At 41.2% G+C, this 24,348-nt stretch overlaps 1 protein-coding gene across 4 annotated transcripts in view; it reads left to right on the forward strand.

The window, feature by feature from the left end:
• OPHN1 (oligophrenin 1) overlaps positions 1–24,348 on the forward strand; it is a gene marked incomplete at its 3' end in the record, with an annotated part of 303,761 nt that overhangs the window by 25,469 nt on the left and 253,944 nt on the right. The gene's annotated exons all lie outside the window — the stretch shown is intronic.

Below are 24,348 nucleotides of genomic sequence, written 5' to 3' on the forward strand. Positions count from 1 at the left end.
ATTGGCTTAAAAAGTGCAATAGGAGTGGCATGTAGTGGGATTGCTTAGTTAGTGAAAGAAATAGTAACGATCTGTTCACAGTAATTTTTAGGGGGGAAAAAGCTAGTAAACCCAGGAATAGTTGACCAAGAAGAAACCAAAGGAAGGAGATCACATCAAAATTTTGCCTAGTGCATTAGAGCTGAAGTTGAACCAAAGTGCCTCAGTGTGGTCAGGGAAGGGTACAGAGCTGGGGTGTGGATTTTCCAGGCAGGCGGTGGTGTCTGGGAGGAAGCGTATATTAGCACTAGTGTGTGCTGTGGGTGTAGAGGGAATGGGACCTCCCCCAGCGCGCAGTCTTTGAATCTGCCTACCCTCTCCAAGGATGTGATAGTATCTTGCAGTTGCTTTTCCTGATAAAGCCATAGGGCTGGGCTAGTAGACACTAAATGTGCAGAGAACTTCTTTCAAAGAATAGACAGACACTGTCTCTAGAAAGCTGGCCTGTTTGTGAAGGTTTTTTTTTTTTTTTACCATGTCCCAGTTGCTATAGAAGTCATTTAAAACACCAGAAAGAGATTCATAAGCATGATCTGTTCTGCGCTAGACCTGAACAAACTGGAGACAAATGACTTCACTGTGATGGAAGACTGTTTCTCTTGATTATCTCTCCCTTTGCTTCTTGCTTGGCTTAGGATCCTTGCAGCAGCAGTCCTTCCTAATGGTGGGGTACAGTGGCCAAAGTGTAATTTTCAATTAGGAATATTCGTTCCTAGTCAATGATCAGAAATGCTGCAAAAGGTTATACTATTGGAAAGTAAAAAATAAACACTTTCAAATGAAAATCCATATCAAGTTTCCACTTTCTCTTTTCAGGTCTCAGGTACAGAGTTCAGATGGGACTCTTGTTTGCCTTTGTTTGAATGATGTTAAGCAAACTCTCCTCAGTTTTGAAACAGTCTTTTTGTGGAGAGGCAAGAGGCTATGTTAAACAGTGTAGGATAAATAGTTGTTTAGTTTATTGAGTCAGGGTCTCATGGTAGCCCGGACTAGTCTGGAACTCACTGTGTAGCCATGGTTGGCCTAGAACTCCTGATCCTTCTGGCTCCATCCCCCATGTTTTGAGTTATAGGTGTGTGCCGCCAAGCCCCATTCCTCCTCTTCCTTCTCCTCCCCTTCTTCCTCCTCTTCCTCTTCTTCTTTTGGAGATGGAGGTTCACTGTGTAGCACAGTCTGCATCTGTTTGTTGATTTTTCTGCCCTTGGAGTGCTGGGATTATAGGCATGGGCCACTATGCCAAGCTGATAGTTTTTTAAAGTGTTCAAAATAGATACAACGTGAAAGGTACTGTCTTAGCCAGTTTTTCTCCCCTGCCCAATGATGGGTCTGAAACTCATCTAGTACATGCTACTGACCTGTGTCAGATCCATTTTTAAGTGTATAGGTTCAGGGGTATTAAATACATCCACAGTGCTGTGCAGTTATCAATATGATGACTTGTCTAGAACACTTCGCCTCATAAAGTCAAACCCACCCTCATTGAACAATTGGTTCTAGTTGCCCTCTTCCCTGGGCTTCTTACAGCTGCAGTTCTATTTTGTCACTAAGAATTTGACTACTCTAAGAGTAGCTCGTATAAGGGGAACTATGCAGTATTTGCCTTTCTTCCTTTTCTTTCTTTCTTTCTTTCTTTCTTTCTTTCTTTCTTTCTTTCCTTCCTTCTTTCTTTCACAATGATATTGTAACCTGTGTTAGATTTTTGTTCCTTTTGAAGGCTGAATTGTGTGCACATACAAAATTGTAATTCTTCACTCACGAGAAAAAAAAATGCTGCTGTGAGAGCATGGATGTGCAAATGTCTCCATCATTTATTTTGGGTATTTGCCCTGCTGTGGTATGAATATGTACCTTAAAATTCATATGGTGGATACTTAACTTTTCAAAGCAATGGTACTGAGAGGTACGGCCTTTGGGGAGGCATTCAGGCCATAAGGTTCTTGATGGGCAATGTCTCTCCCTTTCCCTTGTGCTTTCTGCAGCATGAGGACAGAGCATTCTGTCCTTCTGGAGGATGCAGGCTTAAAGATGCTGTCCTCAAAGTAGAGCCAGACACCACTCCAGTACCAGCAGTTTTACTTCCCAGAGTCTAGATTTTTTTCCAGTTTTTTTGAGATAAGGTTTCACTGTGTAGCCTTGGCTGTCTTGGGCTCACTTTGTAGACCAGGCTGGCCTCGAACTCACAGTGATTCACCTGCCTCTGCCTCCCGAGTGCTGTCATTAAAGGTGTGTACCACCACTCGTGGGGAGAGTCTAGAATTTTTTGTTTGGGTTTTTTGAGACAGGGTCCTACCTTTAACCCAGGCTGGCTTAAAAATTACTATGTAGCCCATGCTGTCCATGAAGTCATGGCAAACTGCTTGTCTTAGGTTTCAAAGTGTTGGGACTCTAGGTGTAAACCACTACAACTGTCGCATGTCTGGATTTTTTTTTTTTGTCGGTGTCTAGAATTGTAAGAAATTGATTTCTTAGAAAATATAACTATTTTGAGATGAGTGCTATGTTAGTCAAGGTTGGCCTTGAACTCCCCATCCTCTTGACTCTACTTTCTGCATTATTAGATCTCAAGCATGTGCTAATAGGCATGGCCCAAAAAATTAAAATAAACTCCCGTGTTTGTTGTCTTTGGTATAGTAGCATAAATGTACTAAGGCATACCTCAGAATTCCAACTGCTGTCTAATACAGTAATTCTATTCTAACTTTTTGGAAGAACTTGGTGCATAATTTTAACAGTTTCTACAGAATTCATATAACATATGTAAATGATCTCATAAAGCCTTGGAAATGTGACTTTGATAGAGACTGAAGATCCATTTAGCCAGACATTTCTGTATTGGACAATGATATTAAGAAATAATTTATAAGCTGGGCGTGGTGGCGGGTACCTTTAATCCCAGCACTTGGGAGACAGAGGCAGGCGGATCGCTGTGAGTTCGAGGGCAGCCTGGTCTACAAAGTGAGTCTAAGGCAGCCAGGGATACATAGTGAAACCTTGTCTCAAAAAACAAAAAACAAAACAAACAAACAAACAAAAAAGTAATTTGTAGCTATACAGAGAAACCTTGTCACGAATCTCCCCTAAAGAAATACTTTATGGAAAAGAGTGATATTAATTTCCACAGTGGTAAGATATGAAGAAGTCCTCATTTCTTTATGTCCTGATCTCATATTAGTTTTTTCTAAGCCCGTCTTAAATTTATTTATAATTCTAACTGAATTAACATGGAGTAAAGAGTTCCCTATATTGGCTTCATGAAATTATGGCATTGCTTAATTTTTTATTGTTATTTTTGCTTTTTAAATTTTGTATGTGGTATGCATGCATGTGTATCTGTGTGTGTGTGTGTGTGTGCACGCGTGCGTGTGTGTGGAGGCCAGAGATTGATGCCACCTTATGTTCCCCACATTATGTTTTGAGACAGGGTCTCTCACTGAACTTGGAGCTGACTGATTCAGACTGTTGGCCAGCAGGTCCCAGAGTTCCTTTTGTTTTTGTGTTCCCTATGCTAAAATTATAGGCACGTGTTATTGTGCCTTCCCAACTCCTTTTAGGTGCAGGAATTGAACCTAGGTCCTTGTACATACTAAAACAAGCAAACCAATCTTTGTTCCTCACTGCCAGGGATCCAAACATCGGACCATTTGTGTAGTAAGAACTTTCCTGACTGAGCTGTCTCCCCAGGTCCAACATGCTTACATGTATTTTAAAAAACACTTATTTGAAACTTAAAGAAGATATTTCTTCAAGTTTTGTTGGTTTTCACTGGCTAAAAGAAGTGACCTCATTTCCACTTAACCTTGTATGGTTTTAAGCATTTCTGTTTTCAGTCTTTAGTCCTTACGTTTTTATGCGAAAGAGTCTTTTTTTTTTCAGTTCATTTTCACACTCTCCTTCTGGTGGATCTGTGTTTTAAAAAGAATTTAATCATTTTTTGTTTTTCGTAAGGATTTGATGTTTTGCCTGCGTTTCTATCTGTGTGAGGGTGTCAGATCTCCTGGAACTGGAGTTGCAGATAGGTGTGAGCTGCCACGTGGGTGCTGGGAAATGAACCTGCTGAGTCATGTCTCCAGCCCCATGTGTATCTGTTGTTGTTGTTGTTGTTGTTTTTGTCCTCCAGCAATACCTTCAGTGGCCTCAGAGCATTGCTGTCATGTCTATAAAGTTTATAATACTCTACCTAGTGATGGTTGTCATTTTGCTGCACGTCTAGTTTTTGGAATCAGTCCCTATCTCTTTCTTTCCTGGGTTGCAGACAATCCAAATGTTCTCAGGGAATACTGTGTTGCCTACATGGAGACATCTAGGGCGAGGCTGTGGCTCAGCAGAGAGAACATCCAGATCTCTGCTAGCCAGGGGACCTTAAGTACAACTCACCCTTTACAGCTCCTGTTTTCCTTACTTGAAATTAGATCAAGAACACTTTCCTTGAACTAGGTGTGGTAGTACATGCCTGGAATCTCAGCACCTGGGAAGCTGGGAAGCTGAGGCAGGAAGAACATCCTGAATTCCAAGACAGCTTAGGGTGCAGACTTGAGACATTGTCTAACACACACACACACACACACACACACACACACACACACAGCTCCAAGACAGCTTAGGGTGCAGACTTGAGACATTGTCTAACACACACACACACACACACACACACACACACACACACACACACACACGCGCGCGCGCACACATACACCAGCTCAAGCACCATAATAATGAAGCAGCAGCAGCAACAAATAATGATGATGAAGCAACAGGAGTGGCCATGGCAGCAATGATGGTATGGTAGTACATGCCTGCAATCCCAGCACCAGAGGGGGGTGGGGAGGGACAGGCGGAAAGAGACAGAGAGAGACAGGCAGAGACAGACAGAGAGAGAGAGAGACAGGCAGAGAGAGACAGAAACAGACAGGAAGAGAGAGAGACAGGCAGAGAGAGACATAGGCAGAAAGAGACAGACACAGGCAGAGAGAGAGACAGAAACAGACAGGCAGAGAGAGAGAGAGAGAGGCAGAGAGATTGAGTTTCAGGCCGTTCTGAATTGCACAGTGAGATTTTGTCTCTGAAACAAAGAATCTTTCTGAGAATCTAACAAGATAATAAAAGATTTTAAAGTTGGTAAGTCTGGAGTGGTGGCATATTCCTGTAATTCCAGCACTTGTGGAGGCAGAGGGATCTGGAGCTCAAGGTCATCCTTGACTACATAGTGATGTTGAGGCCAGTCTAAATGTATGAGACACCATCTACAAAGCAAAAGCAAAAGTTATTTTTTAATTGTTATGTGCCTGTGGAAAATCATAGCTGAGATTTTAAAACTGTAGTAGGTCTCAAATAATTGTTTCCCTGGCTTAATTTCATCTTATTTATAAGTCGTGGATTAGTTGCCAGTTTGAATAGCTAATTTAGTCTGCCTAAGAAATGTGCTCTTCCTGCTGTATTTGCTATATGATGGGAAGGCTATTATACATTCGGCTGGTAATGTAGTTGAGTGGTAGAGTGTCTAGCATGGACAAGGTCCTTGATTTGTTTTTTTAAATATTTTATTAATTTATTCGTATTACATCTAAATTGTTAGCCCATCCCTTGTATCCTCCCATTCCTCCCTCCCTCCCGCTTACTCCCTTCCCCTATGACTGTTACTGAGGGGGACCTCCTCCCCCTGTATATGCTCATAGGGTATCAAGTCTCTTCTTGGTAGCCTGCTATCCTTCCTCTGAGTGCCACCAGGTCTCCCCATCCAGGGGACATGGCCAAATGTGAGGCATCAGAGTTCGTGTGAAAGTCAGACCCCACTCACCACTCAAATGTGGAGAATGACCTATCCCTTGGCTAGATCTGGGTAGGGGTTCGAAGTTTACTTCCCGTATTGTCCTTGGCTGGTGCCATAGTTTGAGCAGGAAGGTCCTTGATTTGATCCTCAGTTTAAAAAAGAAAGAAAGAAAGAAAGAAAGAAAGAAAGACTTCTAAATCTTACCATAGAGGATAATAATGGAGAATTTTGAAGTTGGTTTCTCAAAACATTTCTAAATAGCTAAAGTGGTCCTAGGCATTCTCCCAGGGAGATGATGATGTCCTAAGTCTATTGGCTCTTAATAAATACCTGATGAATGTGATTTCTACTTCTGAGAGATTTAGAAGCAGCTAGCTTGATTGCCAGCAATTCTGGCATTGGGGAAGCCTAGGGAAAGGGTCATGAGTTGGAGGCTGGTGTGGGTTACATATTGAGATGCCGTCTCAGGAGAACAACCAACAAGCCTTTAGAAGCAGAAACTAGATATGAAGAAGAAACTAGAAACAATTTGATAAGAGAAGGAAGTGGCACTTGAAAGCAAAGCAAAACAAAACAAGCCTGAAACAGGAAAGGAACCTGCAAGTATCTGTGCATAAAAGCTGACTTAACATCTGCAAAGACAGCCAGGCATGATGGCGCACACCTTTAATCGCAGCATTCGGGAGGCAGAGGCAAGCTGATCGCTGTGAGTTCGAGGCCAGCCTGGTCTACAGTGCAAGCCCAGGACAGCCAAGGCTACACAGAGAAACCCTGTCTCGGAAAAAAAAAATCTGCAAAACCTGGACCTTTAGAGCCATTTTATGTAGGGGTCAGTAGTACTATGTAGCTGACCATTGCACAATGGCCTGAGATGGTTGATGACATCAGAATATTGGAACTGAGTCACCGTCAGCAGTCTAAGAAGGGAGGCAGGAAGTTCTTAAATGTAACTGATCTACTTCAGCAGTTGAGTTACAACATTTTCAGTGTTGAAAGGCATAACATGTTTATTTAAATTGGAAATTAGCCTAAATTATTACCTGATAATTCTGGAGCAGAGGCGGGCACTATTAATACTTAGTTGACTAGTAGATTACCAAAGTCTTGTTACTGTTTTTGCCATTAGATAGTTTTATATTCTTATACCTAATTTATGTGTAAGAGGTCATGGACAAGGCGCTGTTTTGCCAAATTTTTAATGTCATTTGGAGATTAATACTTGATTCTGACCTTTGGTTATGTCACCAAGCATGACATTTTCACGACTACATCTATGTGTATCTTTCATTTTCAGTGCTGGGAATTGAACCGAGGGCCTAGTACATTCTAGGCAAGCATTGTATCAGAGAAATAAACCATCAGCCTTTGAGATCCAGACATGTGATAGGTCTTTCCTGTAGCTTTTGTGTCATTATCATTTCTACGATGAGATAAAGTATTTTTGCCCCCATTTATAAATGGAAATAGTGAGGCTTGTGACAGGGTCAAGGAACAATAAATAGATTGATGTCAGTAAAAGGAAATGGATTTAAATCTACAATAGATCTTTCTAGTATAAAGCAGAGGTTCTCGACCTTCCTAATGCTGTGACCCTTTAACACAGTTCCTCATGTTGTGGTGACCCCCCCCCAGCCATAAAAATTATTTTTGTTGCTACTTTATAACTGTAATTTTGCTACTGTTATGAATTATAATGTAAATATCTGATATACAGGCTATCCGATATGAGACACCCAAAGGGGTTGCCACCCATAGGTTGAGAAACCGCTGCTCCAAAGCCTTGCTTTTCTCCAGGTCTTCAATATGGGTATCGTCATTCTTCCTTGTATTTTGGAACAATTCTGGAAGCAGCGAGGCCATATAGACATCATCACCTTTGATTCCCATTTTACCATGTTAATTTAAGTGAAAAAATGTCAGGTGACTATCTCAAGGGACACCGATGGCCAACACAGGAGAAAAACATTTCACATGGGATGATGGACAAATAAGTGCTGTATATTTATGTAACACTGTATATTTATGTAACACTGTATATTTATGTATATTTATGTAGTGTGTATCAACTCTATGACTATGTTTGCATCTCATACCAATTCATTTTATTTTACTTTTAAGTGTGTGTGTGTGTATGTGTGTCTGTGTGCACCTACATTTGTGCATGTATGAGAGCTGATGCTTGTGAAGGTCAGAAAAAATTCATTCTCTAGAACTGGAGTTACAGGTGGTTGTGAGCCACTCAGTGCGGGTACTTGAAATTTAACTGAGGTCCTCTACAAGAGCAGCACACAGTCGTCACCACTGAGCTCTCTTTCTAGTCCCACCAGTTGCCTTTTAATGATGGTAAATTTCTTACTGTGACAATTCAAGTAGTGTTAAGCGTACAGTTCAGTAGCATAAATATAGTCAGTCCCCACAGCGTTTGCATCTGAACCGCTGTCCCTCCTAATACTAGTAATCTCTCCCCCTCAGGCCTTTGTAAGTTTCTTTCTGCTTTCCATTTATATTGTTTTTACTATTTTATTTACTTTATGTGAGTAGAATGATACAATATTTGCCCTTTTGTGACTGGTGTATTCTGCTTAGCATAAAGTCTTCAAAGCCCATTCACGTTATAGTGCATGTGAAAATGTCATTCAATTTAAAGGTTGCATATAGCCTTTCATGTATGTGCCACGTTTTGTTTATTGGCTTGTGGACATTTGAGTTGTTTTCTGCCTTTTAGCTAGTGTGAATGGATTAATACTGCAGTGAACTGGGATATGTGAATACCCCTCTGAAGTTTGGGTTCAAATTTCATTGCCTAATATGTATTAGCTAATAGTTATATTTAAAAATTTTAAGTCAACATGATACTGTTTTCCATAATCACTGCACCATTTTGACACCTCTTGGCAATTATTTGAAATCGGTATTCTGTTACTTGTATAAGTAAGTCATTTGGCTTCTTTATCTGTACAAAATCTTTTTTTTTTTTTTTTTAAGATTTATTTATTTTATTTATTGCATATGAGTGCTTTTTCTGCAGAAGAGGGTATCAGATTACATTATAGATGGTTGTGAGCCACCATGTGGTTGCTGGGAATTGAACTCAGGACCTCTGGAAGAGCAGGCGGCACTCTTAACCACTGAGCCATCTCTCCAGCGCCTGTACAAAATCTTAATGATAACAGTCTTCCCTATCACAAACTGCTGTGGAAACTCACAGAGTGGTGCCAACTGGGAGTTTTGCCATGTGTGCCTTGTGTGCAATGCTAGGCTCAAGGAAACTGGTGAAAAGTGAAGTTCTGGGGGGGCACATAAGCATTTTCCTTGTACCTTGGTGGTACAGCTGATCCATTTGCTCAGGCCACTCCTGGCCCACCAAGCAGTGTGTAACATGCACTACCCAGAGCTTTAGAATTCCGAAGGCTGCCTCCTGGGATTAATCATTGCTCCTTTGACTTGTTCTGCTGAGCCCAGGGTCACACACAAGGCACACAAGAAGGAGCCAGTTGGCACCGCTCTGTGAGTTTCCACAGCAGTGCATCTGTGATAGGAAACTCTTTAGAAACATGTTTATTTATTTAGATTTGTGATAAGGTTTTACAAATGTAAGCCCAAGCTGATCTTAAAGTAATGACACTTTTGCCCACGTTCTAGGCCCTGAGAGGATGGCCTTGCTGCAGCCCCACCCAACTTGATCTATTTATTTTAAGTTGAAAGGCATGGTTCCTCTTGAGTCAGTTAGTGAGTAAGGTGCTCCCCTGAGCCTGGATCACTGCAGATTGGAAAGATTTCTGCAGACTGGAAATGGATGACCAGTTCAACATCGACCTCTTTGAAAAGAAAGCATGCTCATATGGGTGTAAGACGTTGCTGCTCTGGAGGGAAACTCTTGCTTTTAAAAGGGCTGCCACATTCAGCTCTAATAAACACTACACTTCTTTAAGAATGCTTCTTTCTGGGAGTTGTGTCCCCCTGATTTTCATTTGTTTTTTTCAAATAGCAATTTATTCCATAGTCCAAGCTATCCTCAGTTTTACAGAAATCCTTCTGCGTTTGTTTGTCTCCTGACTGATAGGATTACAATTTCAGGCATGTATTACAACCGCTATGTTGCCACTCTTACATGGCAGTTTTGTTTTTTTTGTCTCAGAACCTCCCTATCCTGAGCCCTATTTGGGAGTGTTTAACTTGAGTTTTTCATGTGCCTCTCTTCTTCCCTCATTAAAGATTGCCTTACCGCTTGATTCTCTGTCGCTCACGGGTTCTCTATCTGGAATCTGAGGCTTGTGGTCTGAAGACGTCCAAAACAAACTCCTCAGCACATAGGTTCCTAACTAGACTGCTCAAGTCTGTGAGCCTGAAACGTTGAGGAGTTGGCTTCCTTTCCCCCAGAGCACACAGCAATGCTTGGCAGCAGGCAGTGCATCTTTAGCTTTCATTTCTTCCATCATCTTCTCACCTCATGGCCTATCATTTAGTGTTGGCTTCTGTGGTTCTTTCTAGGCAGGCTGCTTTGGATGCTCCTGTACAATTACAATTCTTTCATAGGCATTCTGTGATTTACAGTTATCCGGTATTGTTTCTTTATCTCAGAGAAAAAGCATATATGGTGTTGGCGTTCAGTTACCAGTGGCAAAGCTCCCCCTGGTCCTGTGTGGAATCCATCTTGACTCTTCTTATTATGAAAATGAATGAAATCGGTTGGCACTTTGCCAGCATGCTTCTGAGTACATCCCCAGGCTTATGTCTAGTTCTTTTTGTGATGAACATGCACTGTGTCATATGCAGTACCACATGTGAGTCTTGCTGGGCTGTTTGACGAGAACAGGCCACAAAGCCTTTCTACAGAAGATATGTGACAGGGTTTATTTACACTTGGGTTTTAATTGTTGCATCCATTCTGGCATTTAGTCGTTTTCTTTTCTGTGCTTTGAGCAAAAACCCAGCTAAGCATTTTTCTCCCATCCCACTGACTTCCTTATTTTGGTTTCTGGTATGGCTAGCCGGACATGAAACTTAAAAGACGGCCGGTCCATTTATCCTCCCCTCTTCTGTCTCTCCCGACTTCCTTCCTGTCTTTTGCCCTGACATCTCATATGCAGTACAAGGCCACATCTGGTAGTTTTCCCTTCAGCAGTGTTTTTTTTTTTTTTGTTTTGTTTTGTTTTCACAATTATCTCTATTTTTCTCTTGCCCACTTGCCTCCTGCTGCTTTTCAAACCCTGGTTACTTTTATCTCAAAAAACAGCAGTTCATTACTATTTTCCCCTTTTAATTCATTTGATACAGCCTGTAGGTGAAGTGCTCCAAATCAAAGCACTCAGCACACAGCTTTCAGAAATACTCCATGACCTCTCACACTGTTGTCTTCTTCAGGAAAGTAGTTGCCCCATCCTCATAGTTTTCCACGATAAGCCCAGCTGCCTTTGCCATTAGGTTGGGAAATTTTGAGTATGTTAAAAATCAGAGAAGACTAAAATTAACCTGTGTGTACTCATATCCACTGTCAACAATTAACTAATTTCTGTTCAGCTTGCTTTATTGATATCGATTGCCTAGTACCTTCCCCTTGGGTTTGGATTATTTTGAAACAATTCTCAGATATCATTTAATTTATGAGTACTTTCCATTTAAATGCATTTGTTCAGCTGGGCATAGTGGCACACACCTTTCATCCCAGCACTTGGGAGGCAGAGACAGGAGGATCAAGGCTAGCCTGGTCTACAAAGTGAGTCCAGGACAACCAGAGCTATCACAAAACCAAACAAAAAATATATTTGTTCATATATATATGTGTACTTCTGGGGACTAAGTCCAGGGCCTTGTGCAGGCTGGGCAAGAACTTTATCATTGAACTCCAGTCACAGCTCTGAAAACAATTTTTATACTATTAAATTGTAGCAATGGTACCATAGTGACTGATTCCAGCCACTGTGGAAATGAACACTGAGAGACAACTTGGAAAATAAGCAGAGCTGATGACCTCACTTGGGCTGGGGAAAACATAATTGGGCATCTATCATCAACAGGGATAATAAATGTTGCTAAGAGTGTAAGTCAGTGGTAGAATGCTTTGTCAGTGGTGGTGCAGTGGAAGATCCAGTCCAGCACTGTCACTACCAGCATAAAGAGTTCCCTTAGGTTTTAGGGACCTACACTCCAGTAAGTCTGGATCCTTGCCGTCACCACACCCAGTTTATGCAGTGCTGATGGTCAAACCTAAGGCTTCTTAAATGCTACAGAAGTGCTCTACTAACTGACTCTCATCCCCTGGCCTCTGTGTTGGAACGCTTGCTTCTCTGCTGGTGCTGGGCTTTGATGCGGCTCCTAAATGAGTGGCTATTTCTCCCCCCCTCAAACTTTTCCTGTGTTTTTACCTTGCCTCATTCATTCCTGTACTGTTTGATGATTTTCATGAGGATTTGTAAAGAAATGTTTGTTCACTCCAGGCCAGGAGCACCATCATGTTGTGGGGTCCACTTAAAGCCAACTTAAACACCAGGTCAATACAGATGACAAACATTTATTGCAATCAAGCCACTACTGATCAATCAGGGCTGCAGAAAACAGACTTGAGAACTGAACTACGACCCTGAAAGGACATTGTACAGCATATTTAAAGGATGAAACTGTAGAGCTAGGAGAAGTAGGGTGGGTTGTAGCATTGTCCAATCATATTTTGACATAAAGGGTTGAGCAAGGAGTTTCTATAAATCAGGATAGGAGTAGTTCCTGGGCCTGGGAACATGAACTTAGTTTGACTCTGTCAGCAAGATGGAGAAATTGTTCGTGAGTTGTCTGGACTCAGGCAACTGTCTCCTTACAAGTTGTCCCTGAGATGGCTGGACTCAGACAAATGTTTCCTTACAACAGATGCTGTTCAGCTATAGGAAAGTCCCCAGATCCCCTATGGCTTGGGACCTTGAACTTAGTTTCTCCCTATGATTAAATGGAGTCTGAAAATGAAATGCTAACACTAAGAATACATTTCTTTTGCTGTGTTCCCAACAAACAGACCAAAGGTTACAGCCACGCCCGGCTTGGTGAATCAATGTGCTTTATTCAGGTTACTCCCAGGAACATGTGTGAGGGGTTGTTTGCAAGAATCTGAGTAACTCAAAGGTATTTCTATCCAACTCTTTTATTCTCTCCAAGACCACTGGAGCTGAGGTCAGTAAAGAGTAGTGACCAGATTTTCAGGGAAGTGTCTAGTACCTCACCATGCTCTCCTTCTAGGAGAAAATGTTAATTTTCCTTACCAGGGCCTTAGATTTAGCTACATTCTTCTCCTTATTTCATTGTCATGATTATAGACCAGTGTATTTTGGAGGTCACCACAGTACCTCTGCCTTTATGATGGCTTATGGTCATGTCGCACATGAAGGAAATAGCTACACTACAACGATCTGCTGGGCATATGTGACACCTCTGCCTTGTCCCCTCCCAAAATGTTACAGTTTTAGCTCTTATAACTTTGATCATTTTTCTTTCAGCAGTACTGAAGATCAAATGCAGAGTTTCACACATGCCAGGCAAATGCTCTACCAGTGAGCTCTGCAGCCAGCTCCTTTGAACCATTTGAATTATTACAATTTTTGCATATGGTAAGGTTTCAGCTTCATTCTTTGGTATGGAGATGGCCAGTTTTTTTTCCAGTACTGCATTTTGGGAAGATTGCCCTTTCCCCATAGAACGATCTTGGGATATTTGTTGAAAATTAATTACCCATACTCTGTGGTTTGTTCCATTTGTTTATGTCTGTCATTATGCCAGTACCACATTGTTCTGATTAGCATAGCAGTTTAGTAAGTTTTGAAATCAGATGTGTGATTCCTTCAGTGTTGTTCTATTTTTTAAGGTTGTTCTGTTTATTTAGGGCCTCTTGAGATTACATGTGAAGTTTAGAACTTTTTCTATTTCTGAGAAAAGCACTTAGGGCTTGCCTCGAGTCTAGGTTGGGTGTTGCCCTCCTACAACATTACTTCTAATCCATGACATGCTTTGAATTTTTTTTTTTCGACACAGGGTTTCTCTGTGTAGCCCTGGCTGTCCTGGACTTGCTTTGTAGACCAGGTCTGCCTTTGCCTCCCTGAGTTCTAGGAATAATGGTGTGCACCACCACACCAGGCTGTCTTTAATTTCTTAAAACAGTGTTTTGTGCTTCTTCTTAAATGTGTTTTTACATCTCCCACTTTAAATTTACTTGTTTTTGTTTAATGCTGTAGTGAGTGAAATTATTTTCTTTTTTTTTTCTTTTTTTCTCCTTTATTAATTTATTCTTGTTACATCTCAATGGTTATCCCATCCCTTGTATCCTCCCATTCTTCCCTCCCTCCCATTTTCCCCTTACTCCCCTCCCCTATGACTGTTCCTGAGGGGGATTACCTCCCCCTGTATATGTTCATAGGGTATCAAGTCTCTTCTTGGTAACCTGCTGTCCTTCCTCTGAGTGCCACCAGGTCTTCCCCTCCAGGGGACATGGTCAAAGGTGAGGCACCAGAGTATGTGAGAAAGAAGGATCTTGCAGTTTTGCTGAGTTTATTAGCTGTGACATTTTCTAGTATAGAATCCTCAGAGATTTCTTTTAAAAATAAGAGATTGTTATTTTGTGGACACAGATGATTTTCAAGTTTCTTTTCATTTCTTAATTGCTCTGGCTAAAACTCTGTATATGTGGAATAGGCAAAGGTGAGCATCCTGGTCTTACTGCTAATCTTAAGGGCCAAAATGTTCAAATGTTCTCTATTGAGAATGATATCATCCATGGATTTTTTTCAAAGATTTATTTATTTTCTTTGATGCAAATGAGTGTTTTGCCTCCATGTGTGCCAGAAGAGGGCATTTTATCTTCTCAAACTGGAGTCACAGGTGGGGGATGGTCTGATGTATTTTGATGCTAATTAATAAAAGGCCATCACACCTGGGCAGGGCAAATGAGATAGGCATGGCTAAGGTTCCTTGGCGTGGGGAGACAGAGAGAATCCTGGGAAGAAGAGAGTTTGGAGAAGATAGAAGAAGGCTGCCATGGGTTAGATGGAAGAGAAGCATATGGCCGGCATGGATGGAGATTTGGCCCAGATGAAGAACATTAGCAAGTATTTGGGATTATCGATGGGAGGTAGCTTGATAGAAGTTATTAGAAGCAGATGGCATGGGATTGGGGCAGGGATCCCAAGCCTGCCCCACTATGGGAAGTAGTTTAGGGGATTAATGTCTGCCCTGCCCCAGGTTAACTAAGGCTATTTTAAAATATAACAGGCATCTGTGTCTTGATTGATTGCTAGCGGGTTAGAAAATACTGCCGTAATAATAGTTATAGGCGTAATAATAAACGTTATTAGATCATACTGGTAAATTAACACCAGCACCACCTCCATGTGGTTGCTGGGAATCTAATACAGGTCCTTTGCAAGAACAGCCGGCATTGTTAACCACTGAGCCATGTCTCCTCCTGTTACCTCTTCATTTTTCCCCTTTCATTTTGTTCCCAGACAATTTTTGTTACCTGTGAAATTTGGAAATGATGTAGTGAACACACATCCCTTGGCCTCTTTGGAACAATGGGACCGGAGGCAAGGTGGTATGGGTAGTGGGCGTTGCTGTTGCCGGAAAGTAGGGAGAGACTATATTATAAACACGTCCTTTGAGTTGTTCCTATGAACTTGTGTTGCTTTTGGAGTCAATCGCTTTAAAACAGGAATTCATGACTTTCATCCTGAGATGTTAGATTCAGGACTTCTGGGGTCGGGCCAGGAATCTATGCTGTTTTAAAAAAATCTCCCAAGTGAATTTGCAAGCAGATTTCTAAATTACCTGGCCTCTCTTTTGTTTCTTTAGTACTCCACTGCCGGCGTGCTCCCGCCCCTACCCCCCACCCAGGGCAGGTCTAACAATCCTCCTGCCTAAGACTTCTAAGGCACACAACGCGTTGTATGACAGCACGCCTGCTTCTTGTGGCACAGTCGCCTGTGTTGCCTAGCTTATTATCTTGAAGATCAATCTGATCAAACAACACATGCATTGTGATGGATGAGTCTCTTCACTTCCCTCTCAAAGTGCACTCAACTCTCTTGCATTAATTTTCTTGTTTCTGTCACAAAACACTTGAGAAAACAAACCAAGAAGAGTTTATTTGGGTTCGCAATTGGAGGGTAAAGTCCATCCTGGCGGGCTGGAGAGAGATGGCTCAGAGGCTAAGAGCATTGTCTGCTCTTCCAGAGGTCCTGAGTTCAATTCCCAGAAACCACATGGTGGCTCACAGCCATCTGTACCTTCTAATGCCTTCTTCTGGCATTCAGGTGTATATGTAGATACGGCACTCATATACATAAATAAATAAATAAAATGTTTTTAAAAATCCATTCTGGCAGAGGAGGCATATTGCCAAGAGAAATTCTTAGCTGTGGGGCCGTAGGAGCAGCAGGAAACTGGTCACATTGCATCCATAGTCAGGAAACAGAGATGAATGCTGGTGCCTGCTCATCTCCCTTTCTTTCTTAAAAATAAAGCCCAGCCCAGGACATAGTATCGTCCACACTCAGGATGGGCAGAGAATGGGTAGTTACCCTTGAGTTAAACCTCTCTGGAAACACCTGCACAGACATTTGTCTCCTAGGTGATTTTAAATCTAGGGATATTGACAGTGAAGATTCATCCTCTTATACTACTGTTATCTGCAAGTATATTAAATGTTAAAATTTATCATTAATTTTTGTGTTGCCAGGGCCTTGGCCATGTTAGGTAAGTATTGCATCAATGAGCTATACCCCATAATCCCTAATTCCAAAGTGTCATATTATGGAGCCCTGGGCAGGTTTGTGTCTACTCTGCAGCCTTGGCTGGCCTCAAACTAGCTCTGTAGCTGTGGTTGAACTTGAGCGGTTGCTTCGCTTGATGCCACTTTCTGGGTGCTGGGATCATATGCCTGGGCTATCATTTCTGCCTTATGTGGCTCTGAGGATCCAACCCAGGCCATTGTTGGCCTTAGTGAAGCCCTCTATCATATCCCCAGCACCTTCATGTACTTCCTAAGTCAGGAAACTTTGCTTCTTATTCAAGATCCATTTTAAGTACTTTGTTCTCATCTGGGGAGCACTCTGCACCTCACTCCCAGCATAGTCACTTTATCTTGTATTCTACTCTTTTAAAGTGCCAGATGGAATCAAGAAGCTTTTCTCTTCTTACTCAATTTATGAAATATCTTTACTTCTTTATTAACATGTTAATTACATAAAGCAGTATGCCTGATAGTGACATTTTCTTATTTGTATATAATATGCTTGGTTATATTTACCCACCTTATACTAGTGGATTTTCACAAAGGTTAGGTAGATTGATGAAAGTTAATAACAGTGTAGAAATGTTACCTGGAAGAAGTCAGCTGGTGGGTGGTAGGGAAAATAAAGGCTTCGTCCGAGCCAAATATGGATATTAGTTCCCCTGGCATATATGAGAATTTTCTGGTAGCAAAAGATTATTAGAAATAAAACACTGCTGAACAATAAAGAAGGTTGTGCAATATTGGGTTTGGCCTTCTTTTGAAATATTAGACCCTAGAGTTTGGATAACAGCCCAGTGAGGCCACTGGCAACAGCTACTAGTGCAGACTCAGGATTTTTAAATTTCTGGAACTTTAGGCTATATTCTGGGAGACTGCTGCCAAAATGGGGCTGGCCACAGAAGCCTGCCGTTACTGCCATAAAATGACTGGCTTTTGCAACACATCCTTAAAAGGAATTGGTTTATTCACTGTAGCCTCTCAGTTTCAGGAAGGGGTTAATGTTAGCTTTGGTTAGCAATGGTTTTGGATAGTGTTATCAATATTTGTGCCCAGAAAAATCAGTAAAACCGTTTTTCCTTAAAGCCATATTCTTAAAGACTCTATGTAGATGCTGTTATTTCCCATAGACATGGATGTTTTCTCTGCGCGCTCGTATCAGGAAGTTTATTGCTTCTGCATTGAATTTTGTAGTTAACTCCTTGGAAGTAGATTCTTCATTCTGACTGATTTACCTTCAATTTGACAAATAGTAGAAACAAAGACCTCATTGTTTTTAATTTCTGAAACAGTTCACACTGAGATTTGTAGGGGGAATTTCAGAGCAGGCATTAAAATTAGTAAATGAAATGATGAAGCAAAGTTTCCTCAACCCCACCCTTTTGCCTCCTGGGATGAAGCTGATGAACAACCACACATGTTCTTATAGTGGGGTGTGGAGAAGGGACAGTTCTACATCTCCCCAACCTTTTCTTATGTGCTCCCAACTCAGTTTTTCTTGGATTTCAAACGTGAACAACAGAGTCTAGTGGAATTTACTCTTTTGTGTGGACTTTTAAATGAATAGTTATTAAGAAACATCTGGTTGCAGTTGCAAAAGTTCTCTCTCTCTCTCTCTCTCTCTCTCTCTCTCTCTCTCTGAGTGTGTGTGTGTGTGTGTGTGTGTGTGTGAGAGAGAGAGAGAGAGAAGAGAGAGAGAGAGAGAGAGAAGAGAGAGAGAGAGAAAGGGGGGGATAGTAAAGTTCTCAGATCAATTCTTAGTCTCAAAGTGTAGAAGTTTATTAGAGATTTTCTTTTTCCCCCTCCCTCCCTCCCTCCCCCCCCTCTCTCTCCCATCTTTTGAGACAGAGCTTCTCTGTGTAGCCCTGACTGTCTCACTCTGTAGACCATGCTGGCCTAGAACTCAGAGATCCATCTGCCTCTGCTAGGATTAAAAGTTTGTGTAACTATACCTGGGTAAGAAAGAGATTTTCTTAAGCAGGCATTTTAAGTAATAAAGTACATAATTCTTTTTTTAATTGTCTTCTGTTCATTTATTGGATTTAATGATGCTTTTTATTTCATACCTAGAACTTTGTACATCTTCTACCACTGAGTCACACCTCTAGCCCTCACTGTGTAGAATAAGACAAAAGAAAACAGTATTTTCTTTTTATTTGTTTATGACACAAATTTTTAGAGCTTGATGAGATCTTAAGTATTTTGTTCAGTTTTTTTTTATTGGGGGAGCAAAAGTAATATGCTCTTGGTATTGAGCAAGATGTGTTCTCCTAGTGATTTTTCTGGGCGTTGCTATTTTTCTTGTGTTCCTAGATGTTAGATCTACACTGTGATCAATCCTAGTAGTTGTCTACACATTGTCTAGGAGCAGTAATACTTTGAGAACTTCTGATCTAGTATAAACCTCTCCAATTTCATAGATAGAAACTGAGGACTTTTGAAGAGCCCACTTAGGATTGCGCAACTTGAAAGAGGACTCTCTTGAATTCAACCTTAGTGTCTTTTGTGGTAATATATTTAGAAGGGCCCATTGAATTGCTTAAGTACAATGGGATAGTCAAGATTTCTGTGATCTAGACTACTGGGAAGGTCTTGGCTAGGCATAAGTATAGTCAAATGGTAGAATGTGGAATTTAAGTAAAGAACAATATAATCTCAATCTCAATCTCTCTCTCTCTCTCTCTCTCTCTCTCTCTCTCTCTCTCTCTCTCTCTCTCTCTCTCTCCTGATTTCGAGTTTTATTGAACAGTGGAAGGATAGGATAAATGGAGTTATTTCAATTCTTTTGTATTTGTTAAGTTTGTTTTATGGCCCAGCACATGATCTATTTTGTACAAGCTTCCATGTGCTGCTGAATAGAATATGTAGCTTTTAGATTTTGTATTGGTTCTTTGTGAATGTTACATCATGCACGCCAACACCACTCATCACCCAGGCACCTCATCCCTGCCTCCCACTCTTGCAACCTCCTCCCCAACCAATAGACTCTTAATTTTACTAATTCAGGAAATATATTACATATGCCGTGTGACAGAATGGGGAAAATGCTACTTCTCATTAGGCTGCTTTCAATTCTATTTAATACTTTTTGGAACAATGTCTTAACTTAGCCCAACTCACTATGTAACTGATGCTGTCTTTTGTTGTTGTTGTTGTTGTTGGTTTTTTGAGACAGAGTTTCTCTGTATAACAGCTCTGGCTGTCCTGGAACTCCCTCTGTAGTCCAGGCTGGCCTCGAACTCATGGAGATCCACCCGCCTCTGCCTCTGCCTCTGCCTCTGCCTCCCAAGTGCTGGGATTCAAGGCATGCACAACCACAGCCCGGCTCTGATGCTGTCTTTTAACTCACAGTAATCATCTGGCTTTAGCCTCCTGAATACTGGTACTCTATAGGCTTTTGCTTTTTAAAGAATATATCAGAGGAGATGGTGGTAGGAATGAAATTAAGGATCTAGAGCAGCCGTTCTCATCCTGTGGGGTGTGACCCCTCTGGGGTTTGAATGAGCCTTTCACAGGGGTCACATTTGAGATATCCTGCATATCAGATATTTACATTGTGATTCATAGCAGTAGCAAAATTACAGTTATAAAGTAGCAACATAAATAATTTCATGGTTGGAGGTAGCCACAACATGAGGAGCTGTATTAAAGGGTCACAGCATTAGGAAGGTTGAAAGCCACTGTTCTGGAAGGGTGACTGTTACAGTAAGCTGAAATGCGACGAAATCCTTGCAACCTGTTCTGTTCCAACTGTGCCCTAGTAGTCACTAGGAGTAAAGTAAATGGCTAGCTTTTCTATTTGTAATTGCAACTCTTCCCAGTAGTTGTCGATGACATAGAAATTTAGCTTCACTTTCCAGTTAGTGTTGGTCAGCGTGGGTGGTGCCTAGTAGATTTGTCCCTAGGGAACTCATTAGGAATCTACGCCTTGCTTAAGGTGGAGTCAGTGCTCAGCTTTGTTACCGGCAAGGCTGAGGGAGAGGAATCAACAAAGAAGTCTGTGCCATGGGGCTTCTTCTGCCCGAGAGTAACAAATGTGATGAGGAAAAGCATTGAGAGAACAAGTTGGAGCCCTCTGAGGATCCCTGGAGATTCGCCCTCTTTAGGACAGTTTGTTGTTTTCCAGTTATTTTCCCTTGTTTTTCGAGCTGAGCTTTTCTCAGAGGATTCTCCTGCAGCACTGCCTGTCGAATTCCTTTTTGATTGGGCCAGGATGTGTTTTGAATAGACCTAGGCGTGTTGTACTTGGTCTGACATGAGAGGTGATCCGCTTTTCTCCCCCTCCACTCCTGATGCTGATTAATATCATTTTTTAATGCAAGCTCCATGCTAAGCGAGATGACCGTCACCCTCCTCTCGGGTGGCCCAAATACTGCAACATCTTGCCTATCCCAACGAATGAAAGTGAACTTTGTGTATTCTAATAAGCTTTGGGAAAATATTACTCACGGTTTGCCTTTGTAGAGAGACCTATTTTTTGGTGGATGTTCTGCAGTCTATTTTAACTTACTCATAGATAAGCCTTAATTTTTAGAGTAAAAAAATACTTGGGTTCGCTGACGTCTGCTTACACATATTGCTGGATGTGGCTTATGTTTTCCTCCATTGTCACTTCTTTGGATCCCCTTCGCCCTCTCAGTGACTCCCTGCCCTACAGTTCCTGCTTCTGCTTTTCAGGACATATGCATATACACAAACACATTTTGCATATTAAAGACATTGTGATAGATGTTGTCTTTCTTCCCCACGTTGCCCTTTCTTATTCCTCCTCCTCCTTCCCTTTCAATCCCATCCTGTCCCCACTGAGAGGAAGATAAAAGTGGGTGTCTTCTGACTTCAGGGACCTTTTCTTGTTTTACAATATTTTCCTGATGACGTAGCTTGGTATTTTATGCGTGTTTCATGTTAGTATGTCTTCTAAGAGAGTGTTGCACAAGTCTCAATAACGCCCAGTCACTCAAAACAAAACCCCAAATGCCTTCCATTATCCTGTATGTAGAGGATCCTGGTACTGTTATTCAATATTTGTGGAGGTTTTTGCTCTTGGCAGTCGCTGAGTGGTTGGTTTTCCATCTCTCTAACTTTGGCTTTTCTAAAGACTTGTATAAAAAGAATCACGGAACATGTGACCTTTCGAGATAGATTTTTTCCCACTCAGCATAATTCCCTTATGACCCATATAAATATGTCAATAGTTCATTCTTTTTTATTGCTTAATAGTATTCCTGCCTGTGTTTGCACCAGTTTGTTTCCCCATTCCCCCCTGAAGGATATTTGGATCGATTCCAGGGCTTTCTTGCTTTCTTTCTTTCTTTCTTTCTTTCTTTCTTTCTTTCTTTCTTTTTTTTGGTAATTACAAATGCAGCTGCTGGCTTCTTGTGACTATTTCTATAAAGAAATTGGCTGTGGATTCTGGGCTAATACACAAGAAACTAACAAACCGTTGTCCAAAGTTAGTCGTTTTATGTTACCACTTGTATAAGAGTTGTAGTTTCTTTCAGTCATGCTAGTTGGTGTGTAGTGAGTGGAGTAGTATCTAAGTTTTTATTTGCTTCGTTTGTGTATTTTTCTGTGTATTTTCTTTGATCAAATATTTTTTCCATTATATAATTGTTTTCTTACTTTAGAGTTTAGTGAGTGCTTTATATATTCTGAATATGGATTTCTTGTCAGACATATGACTTGTCAGTATTTTCTAACAGCTTATCTTTAAAAAAAAATCCCCTCAATGGCATATTTCACAGAGCAAAACATTTGTAATTCATGTTTTGTTGTATTTTTATGTATGAGTGCTTTGCCTGCATGTATGTATATGGAGGTCAGATCCCCTGGAACTGGAGTTATAGACAGTTGTGAGCCACCATGTGGATGCTGGGAACCAAATCTGAGTCCACAGCAAGAGCAACAAATGCTCTTTACCCACTGAGCTCCGGATTTGTGATTTTGATGAATTCAATTTGTTTCCATTTCCATTAGTGGACTGTGTATGAAGTAATGTTTAAGGACACTTCGCCTAGCTGTAGGTCACAGTGAATTTATGTTATCTTTATTTTTTACTGGTCAGGTTCAGTCCCAGGCCCTCACACAGGCCAAGTAAGCTTTGACTTTTGTCTAGAATTTTATAGGTTTAGATTTTTAATTTCAATGTGTTATTTACATTGAGCTGACAAATTTGGAAGGACTGAGATTTAAATGGAAGTTTTTTGAAGCCTGAGTCATTTAACTTTGAGACCTTAGAAGTCACTTAAACCTTCATTGTTCTCACGTTTATCCACTCTAAAATGAGGATAAGGCAGACTTAGTATTATATAAACCTCTGGTCCCAGTTCCTCAGAATGCTGAGTTGAGTAGCCCAAGAATTTGAGGTCAATTTGAGATACATATGGAGACCCTGCCTCAAAATAAAACTCAAAAAATGAAAGGCTACTAGGATCTGCCTATTAAGGTTTGGGTAGTATTCACAACTATAGGTATACTCCTAGCTTGCAGGAGCCACCGTGCTTTAGACTTTCACATTATGAAGCTTGGTAAGATATACTACATTGTCCCTTTTCATCCTTTCCAAGGTCGTTGGGGCATATAGGCCAGGGCTGAGGTCAGAACCTGGCAGTTGGAGGCTTGGCATGATGACTGTCTCCACTTATCAGCAGGAAGAAATAGCAGTTTCTAGTTAGGGCACCTGAGGCCAGGGAGAGTTGGACACAAGGCAAGAATGTGTTGCCCAAAACAAAATGTAAAAGGAAATTAGATGTCATTGAACAAAGGGGTAAAAGCAACAGAGTTCAGGGCCATGACTATGAAGGAACTGGGTGTCAAACCCCCTTTTATGGACTGCTATCCTGTGTAAAGTGATTGGCCTGGCGCTTGCCCTTCAGAACGCCCTTTCATAGCTATGATTGGTGTTTGGAGCACTTACCCTTTGTTCCCTGAAGAGAGTCAGGCTAAGATGTGTTTTGCTGTGAGCGCTACTACTTTCAGGACAGAGCCTGGCAATGTACCGGGACCCCTGTTGGGAAGCTTTCTAATACTTTTGAGCAGGGTGAAAAGGCTGAAGAACCCTCTCCGGAAGCTGACTGTGTGTGTCTGTGGTGGGTCTTGTCTGGGAGCCATTTCAAAGGCTGGATGTCACAGCCACTTTATTGATCCTCACCATGTTTCCTGGCACTTTATGCCACGTAAGCTCCCTGGAAACTCTTCTTGTTTCCTCAGAGCAAGAACTGGCAGCTACTATGTTGTTTTTCCTTTCTCTTTGTTCAGTGTTTTGCCAACCTAGGTGAATAAATCTTTTGTGTCCACATGTTCATGATACACTGTAAGGAAGTGCTCTTAACGGGAAGCCATCAACCGTTTAAGCAGAACTCTTTGTTTATCAAGTGAAATGTTTTATGTACATTGAGTGGCATCACTGAAAATTGTCCCTACAACTGAAACGGTCTTTCAGCTAAGAGGCACAACAAGACCAATGCATTTTATTGACTAGGATTAAGGAAATAAATACTATGGTGTTCATATGCAAACCTCCAAGAAAATTATGACACATGACTTCAACATGTTGCATACTAGAAAGTTCTGTCATGTTTTCTATTTTATTTGATCTGAGAACAAGAATGAGAGCAGTAAGGCAGGTATATAAGCTCTTAGGTGTAGTTGAGGGTGCTGTGATGCTGCACATAGTGGTTGACAGAATAGACTTTAAAGAGACTGAGTGCATTTGACATTTTTGGATTAAATATATATGATATTAATTTGGGATTTTCTCTATGTGTATGTATACTAT

The sequence above is a fragment of the Acomys minous genome (assembly GCF_964271855.1).
Source record: "Acomys minous genome assembly, chromosome: 7".
Classification (NCBI taxonomy): domain Eukaryota; kingdom Metazoa; phylum Chordata; class Mammalia; order Rodentia; family Muridae; genus Acomys; species Acomys minous.